Genomic DNA, 14059 nt, shown 5'->3' with positions numbered 1-14059 from the left:
GACAAAACCTAAAAGAGAAGTGATTATTACCACTATGGAATGTGTTACAGAGATTAGAACAAAGAGACAGTGATTTCCTTACTAGGTTTTCTTAACTAAATGTTACATATTCTGAATTCCTACAATGGTACCTGCACCCCCTTCTAATTTTAAAAATTAAAAGTTAAAATGAAATGACATAGGTTTTCATATATACCTCTGTAAAAGGAATTCTGTTGTCTCCTCTCCCCCAAGCAAATATATTATCAGTAAAATGAAGGAGGGAGATAGATTTTGGAGATGAAAGAACTACTTCTACTCCTAATCTTACAAATAAATTCAAGAGCACTAAAACCTCCCTCCCTCCCTCCACTCACCCTTCTGGTGAACATGGATTGTATTCTGAGAGGCGGCTGCTTCCCTGAAGTTGTTTTTGATGCTCTTTGTAACATTGGCTAGGAATTATTACAGTAAAAATTTTATCAGCCAGACCTAGTGGCACATGCCTGTAATTCCAGCTACTAGGAAGACTGAGGTAGGAGGAGCTCAAGTTTGATGCCAGCCTGAACCATTTATTTAGATTCTGTCTCAAAATAAAAAGAGAAGAGGATGTAGTTCAGCACTCCCTGGATTCAAGCCTCAGTATTGCTAAAAGTGAAGAAAGCCAGAATTTTTATCTGTAATATTTTACTCCCCTTTTAATATTGAGATTCAGCCATGATGAAGTAAATATCAGGTGATCTGCCTTTAACATCAGTATGATTTTATTTGTTGCATTATGATCAGTGTTCATTTATTTAATTTAATGTAACCAGCCATTAACCTATTGGGGTATAAGGAAGAAAATACAAGCAAAACATGGTGCTGTGCTGGTTATAAAGCAAGTATACGTTTTTACTACCTACTTATTTTCAAAATGATAGTGTGATTTTGTGCCAGGAATGGATAAGTTTTTCACATCCTTACCAACACTTAGTGTTGTCAGTCTTTTTAGCATTAGCCATGGAGTATGAAATGGTATTTCATTTTGCTTTGGGCTCACATTTCCTTGATGATTAGTGATATTGAAGGTATCCTTCCTTGTGTCTAGGTGATGTGTGAGAATTTGTATATTTCCTTCCTGCTTTCCTTCCTTCCTCTCTTTCTTTGTTTTGGAGTTTTGTTGTTGTTGTTGTTGTTGTTGTTTGTTAAAGACAGGGTGTCATTATCTAATCTAGACTGTCCTTGAACTCAAAATCCTTTTTCCTCAGCTTCCCTACTGCTGGGATTCTGGTGTTTGCCACCACACTTGGCTTGTATATTTTCTTTTGTGAAATGTCTGTCTATACCTTTTGCCTACTTGTTACGGTTTGTGTCTGGATGTCCCCAAAGCCTCATGCAGTCATGGGGCGGGCTTCTGGAGTTTCTGACTGATTCATGGTCTCATGTTGGAATTACAGATGTGAGTGCTATGCCTGCCCTGGGGCGGGTAGTTTGCTATACAATGTAAGGGAGGGAAAGAGGCTGCTTGCCACTGCTCCTTTGTCCTCTTGTTGCTTTTGCTGTCTTCCACCGCCATGAACGGTTGCCCTCTGCCATGTGCCACTGTGCCTTGGAGCCAGCCAAGTATGGACTGAAACCTTCACAAACTGTGAGCTAAATAAACCTTTCCTTTCTTAATGCTGGGTGTCAGGTATTTTGTCTCAGCAACGAGAGAAAAGTAACCAAGGCACTACTTTTTAAAAATCAGTTATTTTTCCTCTTCTTAGGTACCACTCAACAAGACAAGCATTTTGTCAGATGCTTGCTTGGCAAGTGTGCTTTCCAGCTGTCTTGTGAGCCTTCTTTTTTCTTAATCCACCTTTCAGGAGCAGCAGTTCTTTAGATGAAGTCCACTGTATCAGTTTCTTCTTTCATGGTTTGACTGTCCTTGTATAATTAGCCACTCTTGCCTTGATTTCATGTGGGTCTTCTGTTATTTATGAGGACACCAAAGTGGAGAGAGGTTAAGGACTTTGCCCCCAGATACATAGTAAGTGACAGAGCCAGGATTCAAACCTACGCAGTCTCTTTAAAATTAATGCCATATCTTAATACCGTATTAGACCAAGTTCAAGAAGAAAGTAGGTCCTGGTCAACATGAGTGGGAGTGTCTAGTAGGCACCAGACATTTGTCTTACAAAGTTTGTCAAAAGCAAAATTAGGGCTAGTGTATACTTGATATTGTGGAGCTAATTCTTAGTTTTTATTTTTAATTGAAACATTTTTTGCATATACCTTTGAGCCTTGATAATATTTTACATCTAATAACATACATTTACTCATATGAGTAACTCATATGAATCACACTGGGGTGTTTGTGGTTTAGCCATATGCTCCCTGTGAGTTTCTATTGATGTTCTTATGTCTACATTAAAACATACATAGTCTTAATACATTTGCTTTTCTTTACATGCCATTTAGGAGTACACAAGATCTGTAAGGAAAGCTGTTAGAATGTTTAAATTTTCTAACTCTCCCAAAAAACTTGAGCCACAAGGAACAGACTGAGGGAAGCTAAGCAACTGTTTAAAAAGTGCTTTTTTTGGTTTTACCTGGTACTTTACAATCCAGGGAGAGTGCTTCCTGTTTTCTTTGCTAAGCGGTTATCAGGGAGAAGCTGGTGCAGGCCGGGGAAAGAGTAGAACGAGGGACGCTAAACCAGTGTCTGACTCCGTTTAAATATGACACTGCGCCATGGCTGCATTCCTTCGTTGAGTGCAGCATTATGGTGCTCTTGTCCTTGGAGAAATAGAAAGTGATCAAGACAGGCTCTCTGCCTTTAAGCAACGAATAGTGGAGCCTGGCAGGTTTGATGCCTCAGCCTGTCCAAGCACAAACAATACAACCTTACCTGTTTTGTTTCCCTGTTTTTAAAATTATAATTTATGAAGAAGGAAAAATTATCCTATGATGAGTTCTTTGGAATTAGAGAAATGGCAAAATAGAGTGCAACAAAAGGTATAAGTATTTTAAAAATCTCGGAAACATAGTTTGTACAGTTTGTGATTAATACCTGAGAGAATGGGGAGGTTTATGAGAGTCCTTTTATAGCCATTTTAGAATAAAACCAAATAAAATTTGTGAGAAAAGTACACAGGACAAAATAATTTGCTTTATTATAAAAAGAAAGATAATATTGTTATTGGTGATATGAGATTTTTATTTTTATGTTTATTGCTTTTTTTTGTCTTTTTTTGAGATAAGGTCTCGCTATGCAGTTCAGGCTGGCCTTGAGCTCACTTTGTAGCCCAGGCTGGCCTTGAACTCTCAATGATCCTCCTGCCTCAGCTTCCTGAGAGCTGGGATTACAGGCTTACAGGTGTGCACCACCACACCCGACAGGGATATGAGATTTTTTTTTTTTTTTTTGGTATCAGGAATCAAACTCAGGACCCTGTACTTGCCAGGCAGGCACTTATGCCACTGAGCTATATCCCCAGCCCTATAAAAATTCCTTTTTTTTTTTTTTTCTACTGGGAATCAAACTCAGGACCTTGCACATGCCAGGCAGGCGCTTATGTCGCTGAGCTATATCCCCGGCCCAATATGAGATTTTTAATGTGTACAAAACTAACAAAATATACAAATACTTAAAAACCAGAAGTTGATGCTGAGTCCTGGAAATCTGTCTGTAAAAGTGAAGCAGGAATGAATCAGACAATTTTTAATTATCTGAAGCTTATTAGTGATTAACTTTATATTTAAATGTTTATTAACTTTTATACATTGGTAAGAAAATTTTATGATTAAAATATTTGCTTCCTATCTTCCTTTTCTGTTTCCACACCAAATATAATTTTTCCTATATAACATACAGTTTTCCTGCTATACTGTTTTAAATATGTTCATATTTGAAATACAAACATAAAGTTATATGCTCAATAGTTTTTAACAAGGTTGCCAAGATCATTCAACAAAGAAAGGACGGACAATAAAAGATGTTGGGAAAACTGGGTATCTTATTTTTCTGACCCTCTTAAAAAAGGGTGAGCCAGGTAGACAGCCAAGTTTAAGAAAATATTTTCTTTGGTTATACCTTTACAGTCAAGGAAGAATACTTCCAATGAAGAAAGAATTTTGACCCCTACCCTACACCATATGCCAAAATTACTCAAAATGGATCAAAGGCCTAAAACTATGAAAGTCTAGAGGAAACAGAGGGTGAGCTTTATGACATTGGATTTGGTGGTAATTTAGGGGGAATGACACCAAAAGCACAAGGCAACAAAAGTTAAAAATAGATAAAGTTGGACTGCATCAGAATTTATAATTTTGTGCATCAAAGGATACTACAGCAAGGCAAATAAACATGGAGTCTATCTTCTATAAGAAACAAGAAGGATCACTTTGTGCTCAACACTGCCTAAATAATCTGTGCAAGGAGAATGTTTTAGCCCTGTGAGATTATCCTGAGTTGCACATTAGCTGGATGAAGAAGAAAGGATGCCAATGGCAGAAGGAGGGGCTACTAGTAAAGACTGTCGCGCATTTTTACAGGGTGATCTGCTGGATTGTGAAGCTCTCCACTTCTGCAGATGATCAGGTCCAACAGATGCATCGACCGAAACTTATGGGAGAAGAATTAGCACAATTAGAAGCTCAAAGAGTCCTTAAAACAGACCTGGAACAAGTCTTAGAAGCAAATGATGCGTTTGGGAATGTTAGATGGGGAGGAGGAGGATCTGCAGAGGGCTCTGGCACTAAGTTGTCAAGAGCTGGCATGGAAGATGAAGCAGATCTCTGCAGGGCTATTCAGCTCAGTCTGCAAGATGGTTCCAGAAATATATCTCAAGATGTTCTGACATTAAGTACAGATCTTACATTTGAAGAGCTATAGAAGAAAAGGCTACTTTGAAAAGCAGCAGCAGCAAAAGCAGGCAGACCCACCAGAACAGGTTTCACAGCCACGTGAAAGGCTGACCCACAAGTTCAGGAGCACTTGAGGAGGATCTAGGTGATTCTGTGAGCGAAGAAGACGTGCTTCAGGCAGCTGTGACCATGTCTTTAGAAACTCACAGATAATTTGAAAACAAATGTTACCTTTTAAAATCATTTACATATTCATACTTGCTAACATTATCCTTTGTGATTACAGTATAGGATCCATTTTTGCAATGTATCAAAGAGAACATCATTCATCTAAATAAATATTTAGGTGGCTTGCAAACAAAATGAGAAAGTAGAAAATGTGTCAGTTGTAGGACTAAATAATGACTCTCCAAAAATTAACCAAAGAGACATTCAATAATTAAATTTAAAATAGTCTTCCAAAAAAGGATACTAGAGAGTGGGAGGGAAATATTTTCAAGTCATGCAGTTGGTAAAGGGTGAACATCCAGAATACCTGAATAACTTATACAACTTACTATTTTGAATTAACAATGACAGAGTAAAGACTGGCGGCAGAGCCAGGCATAGTGGCTCATGCAGCACTTGGGAGGCTGAGGCAGGTGGATTGCTGTGAGGTTGAGGCCAGCCTAGGCTATAAACTGAGTTCAAGGCCGCTCTGAACTGCATAGTGACACCCTGTTTCAAAAAGACTGGCCGCATAATACAGCTTCTCTGAGACCTGGAATTGAGACATGGAAAACAACAATTTGGTGAAGAATAAAGAAGTAGCTCTCTGGGAACTGGGGTTAGAGGTGGGACTGACAATAAAACTAGAAACTACAAGAAACGAAAAAATCTGGAGAGCTACCCCAGCTGCTCGGTAGGGGACCTGTCTCCAGTAATACAAGGTAAGCCTGAGAGGATAGGCAGCTCCAGGGAGAAAGAACAAGCAGGGCTCCATAGTTATTGTAAACTGCACATACAGCATGAGGTTTTACTCTCAGAGTGACTCCTTCCACATGACAGGCTGGAGTTGGAGAGGAAATCCTGCGCAGCACCCAACATACTCGAGAATGAGCCATTTTGGGGACGGGTTAGTTGTTTAAGACTGAGCTACAGAACAACTATGTGTCAGAGTTTCTAAGGTCACCCTACCACAGTGACTGAGACCTCATGAAAAGTTTAAGCTTAGGCCAAAAAGGACACTGGGATCCCACCCTCTAAGTTGAGAAGTCACATTGGTCATGTTTGGGTTTTGGAGAGGGTGGGTTCTGAAATTGCTGGCATTAGGTCCAGCAGACTGCTTGACCCTCCCCTTCCACCCCACTGCCTACATCCAGCACAGAACTCTGTAGTCTATTGTGTTCCTCATCTGCCAGTGTGATCAGTGAAGAAAGAAAGAGAAAAAGGAAGAATGAAAAAGGAAGGAAGGAGAGAGAAAAAGAACTGAGAGAAAATAAGTTAACAAAATCCCTCCCAAAATTCCCAACTGCCAGCTCTGTCCATAGGGCACTGATGGGGAGGAAATAAAAAACCAAACAACTGAACCAAACACAAAATGATAAAAGAGAAGACACTTACACGCACAAAAGGTTAATAAAGTGCTCAGCAAACTCTACGATGATAAAACTACACAGATAATGGATTGAATAAAAATGAATAGTGAGCTTACAGGAGACACTAGTAGAAAGCTAGCTGAGCTAAATGAAACAATATAAAACATGAGTGACCAGTTTAGCAATGAATTAAAGTGCATGGAAAGATACCAAATAGAAATCCAGGAAATAAAATATTTTTTTCTTTTAGTACCAGGAATCGAACTCATGTCCTCACACTTGCCAGGCAGGTGCTGTGCTGCTGAACTATATCCCCAGCAAAAAAATTTGTTGAAAGTGACCAATGTGAAAAAAGTGTTAGAACTACCAGGGCTGATGCAGGTGACCATATACTCCAAGAAATCTTCAAAATAACAAGAGAATATGAAAAATAGATCCAACACCTGCTGGATGATGCAAAGAAGACTAATCTAAGATTAATTGGAATTAGTGAAAAATCAGAAGATAGCACAAATGGGAGTTTTAAAGAATCTGTTTACAGAAATAATAGCAGAAAACTTTCCAAAGATTGGGAAAGAATTTAACATACATATAGGCAAGGCATATAGAATCCCAAATAGCCATGATCCAAAAAGAACTCTGTGAAACATAGTCAAAATCCCAGCAGTCCAGCACAAGAACAGAATCTTTTTTGGGGGGCGAGGGAGTACTGGGAATCAAACTCAGGACCTCACACTTGCCAGGCAGGCACTCTGCCACTAAGCTAAGCCCAGGCCCCGAAGGACAGCATCTTAAAAGCTGTTACAGAAAAGCAGCAAATCATTTACAAAGGTAAACACATTAGAATTACAGCAAATTTCTCACCACAAACCTTAAAGTCCAGGAGAGCTTGGAATAAAGTGGAGCCCTAAAAGAAAACAACTTTCAACCCAGAGTAATACATCCTGTAAAAGTATCTTTCAAAATCAATGGAGAAGTAATCTTTCCATGACAAAGAACACCTTAAGAAATACATGACCACCAAAACAGCAATACAAAAAATTCTCAAGGATAAACTACAAAGAGACAATGAAGTCAACCAACAGTGCCAAAAAGACTCACAGAACGAATACAGCAAGTCAGTAAGCAATTAAGCAGAAGAGAGAAAAACAAAAGAACCAGCAACAAGGAAACAGTGCAATAACAGGAACAAGTCAGTACCTTTCAGTAATAACTGCCAATGTGAATGGTGCCAGTGCCCTAATCAAAAGACACAGATTGGTAGATTGGATCAAACAAACAAAACCCAATGATATGTTGTATAGAAGAAACACATTTAATCCAGAAAAAATTCATAGACTAAAAAATCAAAGGATGGAAAGCAATATTCTGTGCAATGGGTGCCCCAAAACAGGAAAACTATCATGTTTTCAGACCAAGTGAACTTCCAGCCAAAACTGATCAGAAGAAGCAAAGGTCACTATGTACTGGTTAAGAGAACAATTCAACAGAAAGAGATAACAATTTTAAGTATACATGCACTTGGAAACTGGCATAACCAACTTCATAAAACACCTTTAGACATGAAAGAACAGACCAAACATCAATGCAATTATGGTGGAGGATCTCAATATCCTGCTATCACAAATAGATCAATTAGACAGAATATCAATAAAGAAATATCAGAGTTGAACCACATTTTGAACAGATGGACTTAATAGCTATGTAGTGTTCGATCTACAACATCATACAGATTCACAGCAGCACATGGAACTTTCTGCAAAATAGACCATATACTAGCCAATAAAGCATGCTTAAGCAAGTGCAAAATAATTGAAATTATTCCATGCCTATTATCAGATTATAATGCAATAAAAACAGAAATCAATGGCAAAAGAAGACAAATTTTGTGGACACACAGAGATTAAATAGTACACTCTTGAATAATCAATGGATCACAGAAGAAATAAAGGAAAAAAAGAGACAGTTCTAGAATTGTAATAATGCCAGTATAACATACCAGAACCTATGGGACACAATGAAAGGAATCCTGAGGCAAATTTATAGCTGTGAATGCCCACATCAGAAAAACAGCAACTGGGCATAGTGGTGTGTGCCTGTAATCTAACACTTAGGAGACTGAGGCACTAGGATTGCTGAGAATTTGAGGCCAGCATGGGCTACATAGTGAGTGAAAGACCAGTCTAAATTACACAGTGAGACCTTGTTTCAGGAAAAAAACAAAAAACACAGCAAGCCCAAATAACCTAATGACACATCTCAAAGTCCTAGAAAAACAAGAATAATCCAAATCCAAAGCTAGTACAAGGGAAAAAAAAATTACAAAGATCAGAACAGAAATGAATGAATTTGAGACCAAAATACACAAACAAAATCATTGAGTAAAATAGTTAATTCTTTAAAAGAATAAAACAGACAAACCCTCAGCCAATCTTACCCAATAAAGAAAAGACTCTTAGCTGGGTATGGGGGCACACACCTGTAATCCCAGCACTTGGGAGGCAGAGGCAGGAGAATCATTGTGAGTTCGAGGCCCTCCTGGGCTGGAAAGTGAGTTCAAGGCCAGCCTGAACTGCATAGTGAAACCCTGTCTCAAAAAGGCAAAAAAAAAAAAGACATATCAATGCAATTAGAAATGAAAAAGACAGGATCACCACAGACAACACCAAATTCCAGAAGATTATTAGTAACTGTTGAAAACCTGTACAGTACTCCAGTAAATTAGAGAACTCAAAAGAAATGGATAGATTCCTAGTACCTACATTTTACCAAAACTGAACCAAGATATAAAAGTATGGACAAAGTACTTGAATAATGTCTTCAAAGAAGATAGACAAATTTGCCAGGCATGGTGGTGCACCTCTGTGATACTGGCACTCTGGAGGCAGAGACAGGAGGATCACCATGAGTTAGAGAGACCTTGTTTAAAAAAAGAAAGAAACAAAAGATATACAAATGGCCAGCAAGCATAGGAAAAGTTGCTTTTCTTTTTCAGCATTATTTTGATTAGGGAGAGCATAAAGAAGTAAGAAATAAATTGCCTTTCTGCATTTTTGTACCAACTAAGATCTTAAATATCAAGAATCTGAAATGATTATGCTTCTGGCCCAGTAATACTCCTTGCAGGAATATAACCTAAAGGAGTGTGGTAGGGGCCACTTAAGCATCTGCAGACTGAGGCGCTCATTCTGTTTGCAGATACCCTGAATTCTATGGTGCGGTCCTCACTCTGCTCCCATCAGCTGTGCAGGCTGTGTCCTTCGCTGCCCAAAGAACATGTCCAAGCGCGTTAGTTCTGCTTTATAGCATTGTTGCTTGTGTTAGGTGATTTAGGGAATTCTGTGGAAACAGGGCTTTGCTCTGGCTCAGACACTGCCAGGATGTAGGATGATTCTGTGTGGGTGCCTTAGAGGACGTTTGGTTAGAAGAGCGTGAGCTGAAGCTGTGACTGGTGGAGAAGCAGCAGTCTCTTGGGTTAGCCAGGAGAGGGTGATGTTTGATATTTTGTAGGGTGCGCCGTGACCTTACTCTTTGTTTAGGTTTAGACAGAATTTTGGGGTATTTTGTCTCAGCTCTGTCCTGGTCTCAGAGTGACCTGCTGTGGTGTTAATGTTGCGTGAGGAGGAGAGTCACGGGCTCACCGCGAGCCGCAGGCAGCACCAAGGCCTCACCGTGTGTCCGAGCAGTTTCCCGATGCCGGGGGCTGCTGTTCTTCTCAGGCTCTGAGAGCCTTTGGAAATTATTTATATCCATTGTGTTTTTCATAATTATATAATTTCATTAGGTGTTGTGTAGAACACTAAAATTAGTGTAAGAAGAATGAATTATCAGTGAAAACCAGGTTGGTTGTTTTAGAAAGATTGATTAAGATAAAATGCTACGTGTTTTTAAATAGCTGTTGAATTAAGATTGGATAGAACATAGGCAAAATAAGTGGGCCTTTCAGAACATATTTGTACCAGAAGCCTCTGCATAGTCTTCTGGGTCTTGCTCTACTTTAAAGGAACTCACATTGCACTATAAATCAGAAATGACGCCTCATGAGTGTGGGTTATGTAGTAAAGATGGCATGGACTCATGTCACTGGAGCCACACTCACAGACAAAGCCTTGGCCTCTTTATATGTTTTAAGTTTAAAAATATAGTATGTGAGGTGTGTGTATACAGTTTTTATGATTCCTGTCTTATAGCCCATTTTAAATTAACTTGCCTGGTTGGTCCCTGATTATGTCAGGTTAGAGACTTTTACTATCAAAGAAATTCACATAGAGATTTAGATGCAGAATTGTTCTCTGGAGTATGGTAACAGTAAAAGTAGAAATAACATAAATGTTTATTAATGGGATTAATAAAATTATGGTATATTCAAAAGAGGAAGTCATAATTACTAAAAGTCACGCTTTCAGAATTACCTACTATCAAGAAAAAATCTCATATAATGTAAAAAATAAAGAGTAGTCTACAAAACTAAAGTATGACCCCAGTTTTAAGAATGTACATGTATAGGCCAGGTGTGGTAGCACACACCTGTAATCCCAGCACTCGGGAGGCTGAGGCAGGAGGATTGTTGTGAGTTCAAAACCAGCCTGGGCTACAAAGTGAGCTCAAGGCCAGCCTGGACTGCATAGCAAGACCCTGTCTCAAAAAAAAGAATGTACATATAAAAATTTAATCTGCAAGCAAAATGTACATACATAATTGAAACAAACCAAGAAACTGACAGTAATTTCTCTAGATGCTAAGCTTTCAAAGGTTTTTTAGATTAATATAGTATATCATCTGTGCTTTTCTGATGTTCTGAGTATGTGTTATTTCTTAAAAATTAGGGAGATGGGGCTGGGGATTTAGCTCAGCGGCAAAGCGCCTGCCTGGCAAGTGCAAGGTCATGAGTTCGGTTCCTGGTACCAGAGAAAAACCAAAAAAACAAACAAACAAAAAAAAAAATTAGGGGGAAATGCTCATTAAGAAAGGTTGGCTTATAGCTGAGCACAATGGTACACACCTGTAATCCCAGCACTCTGGGAGGCTGAGGCAGAAATACTGCACATTCAAGCCCAGCCTGGGCAATTCAGTGAGACCTGCCTTAAAATTAAAAATGTTTAAAAGGACCACAGACTGAGCTCATTGCAAAGGCCCTCAATTCAGTCCTCAGTACCAAGAAGAAAAAGAAGTTGGCAATTATAAAAACACGCTTGTGATCCTTAGTCTGGCTCTGCACTTGGTGTTTCATTCAGTTTCTGAAACTTGGTGTCAAAGAACTTTTAATGTTCCGAGTGTTCTTTAACTTTCCAAAGAAGAAAATCAAAGTCACAGGCATGATTTATTTAGCCTGGGGCGCATTTGGGTTTAATTGATAGGCTGGCAGAGATATCACCGTTGTCTGCCCCTACCCTTCCAGGTAGAATTAATCACCCCTCCTCTGTGCCCCTTGTTTTGTACTCTGTTTTGGTCCTTACCATGTTTTGTTTAAAAAGAAAAACAAAATCAATGCATTTATCTTTATCCTCCCTAGCTGTGATTCATTGCATATTCTTTGGGAGGGAGGAGCAGCCTGGCCTGGCTTTGTATTTGCAGTACCTGCCACAGACCTTTGCTTCTCAGTCATTGACCAGATGTCTGGAACAAATGTGTACTAGCTCCTCTTCCAGTCTATGGATTTCCTGAAGGCATGTGTAAGGTATTTGCCTTCACATATCAGAGTTATGTTTTTAAAGGGAGGTGTTCTCGCAGGTTGACCCTAAACAGCAGTGTTTTGCTACAGCAAGTAGAAGCAGCGGAACAACACCCAGGATTTGGAAGCAGATTTATTTACATCGACAGGCACTGATGGGAATCACTCCCAGAATATCAGGCTCTGATCTCTGGTGGTCTGGGACTTACATGAGACAAGCAAGCAGGAAGTACAGAGGCAGAATGGCTTGTCAGCTGGGGATTGGTTTATAGATGTGCATCACAGTGACCAATTGTTTCTAAGAACTGGAGCAGGAACTATTACCTGGGCAACTAAGAAACTGAAGTGTACTGGCTTGTGGGTGGGTGGGGACATTTTCTGTTACAGTTTGGAGTGCTTCAGTGACAGAAAGCAACCTTCCAACAGTAGGCTTTGAATTTACTCCAAAGCCGCTGAACCGGGTGGTGGGCATATATGCTCAGGTAGCCATCTTGGACAGGCACGGGGTGACACCTGTCAAATTTGACTCACTGGCTTTGCTTGGAGGTGCATGCCTGGAATCCCAGCACTTTGGGAGGCTGACAGAGGAGCATCACAAGTTCACATGCAGTCGAGGCAACTTAGTGAGACGCTGTCTCAAAATAAAATATAAAGGAGGGGGGCTGGGGATGCAGCTCACTGTGAAGGCCCTGGGTTCAGTTCCCAGTCCAGCAAAAAACAAAGGGAGAAGGAGGAGGAGAGCAAGTGAGGGAAAGAACAGTGAATATCACTTGGCACTTGCCCAGATATGCTTATGTAAAGTAGGCAGACTTATGGGCAATACTGTCCTTACTGGAGGACTGTCGGTAATATGCTTTTCAGTAGGAGATTATGGAATTATGCAGAATAAGATCTGTTTCTGATTATGATGATGGAGGCAGTTTCTAAATACACATGATAGCTAAGCACAATGGCAAACACGTACAATTCCAGCTACTTGGGAGACTGAGGCAGGAAGATTGCTCTATTGAATTCAGGAATTGAAGGCCACCCTGGGCAACACGGCAAGATCCTGTCTCTAAAAACAAACAAATAAACAAACATGCCAGGCACTGTTCTGTGCCCTTGACTTAATTTATCTAATAATCTTTACAACTACGTGTCAGGTGCTGTTATTATCTGCATTTCGTAGATGAGGAACCTGAGACCCAGAGGTTAATTAACTTATACAAATCCACACAGGTAGTAAAGTACATACCTGGTATTCATTCTAGCACTCTAACTTCTAATACGTATATTCTTCTTTGCAATGGTGGAAAAAGAATATCCAGATAAATGTAATGGAAAGGCAGTTCAGAATTGATGTGTAGCATGCTGTCCTTCTTACTTTCGATTTGTTGAAAAAGTGACAGCACACACTGGAAGGATGCAAAAGAAATAATAGTAGTGGCTGTTTAAAAGAAAGGGGTGAAACAATAAGTAAAACTCAAAACATACAATAGATGATCGAAAAGGGAAAGAAGTTGCTCAAAGGAAGGAACAACTGGGATGAGGGAAAGGAAAAAGAAAGAAGGAAGACAAAATATAAATATATACATATGAATAGCTACAATAACTATATTGCTGATTTCTGATGGTATATTGAAAGGAATAGTTAATGCTTAAAATTTTTTATATTCTGATCAATTTTGCATGCTCGTGTCTGGTAATCTGGGCAGCTGATTTGAAGGTAACAATATGTAATGGAATTACCATGGTGAATTCCTACCATCTTGTCTAGTGAAACTCTATTATCTCTAACGTTTTATCTAGTAATTATTTTCTTATTCTCTTTAATAGTTTGAACAATCTTCCATTCTTACTTCTGGTAATCTGAGTAACGTAGTTGAGCATAGCGATATGTAATATAACAACCACTGTTAATTCGTATTATTTTGTCTTGAAACCCTGTATCACTGTAAATGTTCTTGCTTCGGTTTGTTTATGTTTGTGATACTGGTACGCTGCTATTGTTCTATTTTTT

The 14059-nt window shown here is 39.2% G+C and overlaps 1 protein-coding gene and 1 pseudogene across 3 annotated transcripts in view; both read left to right on the top strand.

Moving 5' to 3' along the window:
• Fkbp5 (FK506 binding protein 5) overlaps positions 1 to 14059 on the top strand; it is a 103360-nt gene that overhangs the window by 49337 nt on the left and 39964 nt on the right. The window lies entirely within an intron of this gene.
• LOC102028466 lies at positions 3507 to 6859 on the top strand (annotated as a pseudogene).

This window comes from Chinchilla lanigera, unplaced genomic scaffold, assembly GCF_000276665.1.
Source record: "Chinchilla lanigera isolate Chin_1 unplaced genomic scaffold, ChiLan1.0 scaffold00036, whole genome shotgun sequence".
NCBI classification, from domain to species: domain Eukaryota; kingdom Metazoa; phylum Chordata; class Mammalia; order Rodentia; family Chinchillidae; genus Chinchilla; species Chinchilla lanigera.
The sequence above is the reverse complement of the archived record's forward strand: the minus strand, read 5'-3'. Positions and strand labels throughout refer to the sequence as shown.